A 1,381-nucleotide genomic window follows, 5' to 3' on the forward strand; every position below is an offset into this window, starting at 1 on the left:
CAAAACTAATATAAAATTTTCTCGTTGACCAATTCTGTATTCCTTTTCCATAGAGCTCCTCATTAATGATATCTTTTTCTCATCCACCTACTAACCAGCTGGAACAATTAATAGTCAAGACAAATTTAAATAGTGTATTTACATGACCTGTGGTCGTGGTCTCCCTATGCGAATGCGAATGCTGATGTGGAATTTTATGACTTGTGAACGAAATGGCCATGTACAAAATTGAAGGGGTCCATTGATGACGACATGAATGCTCAAGATTTCCCCAGTTCGTCCTTTAGAGGGACATTTGAATAACATTATCCACAATTCAGAACCAGCCCAAATGTTATCTGGTGTAGAAGTTGGTTGGTGTTATGCTCTTCCAACTTAACTACTCCCTCAATATTAATTGAGGTGAGGGGAGGTTGTTTTAGTCATTCCAATCTTAAAGCTAATTCTGCTCCTTTCTTCTATATAAATATAGTAAAGAATGCATTTCCCTCTGGCTGTGATAATCCTCAAAAGAGAAATTTGGGTGAAAGCAAAAACACTCGTATTCCTTTCTCGATTTCTGCCTTTTATCTGCTGTAAGTGATATCAGGGAAAGAAAATGGATGCACCACCACAATACCAGGATATGTCATACTACGATCATGTCCAAAGGCGCCGCGAGGAGAAAGGCTGCCTGTATGCTTGGTATGTTACCTTCTTTCCTTCCCTTTTTCAGAATTTTCCCTTCCAATATTTCATATGCTCTAGTGGCTTGTCATTTCTTTTTTGCTTTTGAATGGTGGAGAAGGGTATGAAAAGAATGATGGTTGAACAAATTCAATCATGTTGAATGATATGCTTAAGCAAAGTTGTAATGGTCATGATGCTGGTGTTGTTTATTTTGATGCAGTCTGTTTGCACTGTGTTGCTGCTTCTGCTGCGTTGAGACCTGCGAGTGCTGTTTGGATTGCATCTGCTGTTGCTGTAATTAGATCATACACAACTGAAAAAATGGGCAGGCTGAATAAAAAAAAATGGGTCTCCAATTTGATGATTATCAGTGTAACTTGAGATTGTGCAGTAGGGGTTGGATGATTCATCATTTTTTCTTTATACCAGTAAGTGAAGCCATACCAATTGGCAAATCTGCATAAGCCTCTGTCGTATGAAGAGGGAAATTAAAGTACTTAGTTGAGCTAAGAACTAGAGAACCTGAAAATAAATATAAAAAAAAAAAACAGCAGACTCGTGACTTTATTTAATTTTGTAAAAGAAAAAATAGAGTCCTTAATGTCTAAGAAACCGAATGATGCGAGAATTTGATTATCGATATTTGAGGCATTGGGCACCTTGCAAATTTCAATTCGTGTGTCCAAATTTCAATTTCAAGAATCAAGAATCA

General features: G+C 37.1%; 1 long non-coding RNA gene across 1 annotated transcript; it reads left to right on the plus strand.

The window, feature by feature from the left end:
• Positions 1–220: 220 nt before the first annotated feature.
• On the plus strand, positions 221–1,033 carry LOC131158899 (uncharacterized). The gene is made up of 2 exons (XR_009137534.1): positions 221–684; positions 890–1,033. It is a non-coding gene; the product is annotated as an uncharacterized LOC131158899 (long non-coding RNA).
• Positions 1,034–1,381: the final 348 nt, after the last annotated feature.

This window comes from Malania oleifera, chromosome 6, assembly GCF_029873635.1.
Source record: "Malania oleifera isolate guangnan ecotype guangnan chromosome 6, ASM2987363v1, whole genome shotgun sequence".
NCBI classification, from domain to species: domain Eukaryota; kingdom Viridiplantae; phylum Streptophyta; class Magnoliopsida; order Santalales; family Ximeniaceae; genus Malania; species Malania oleifera.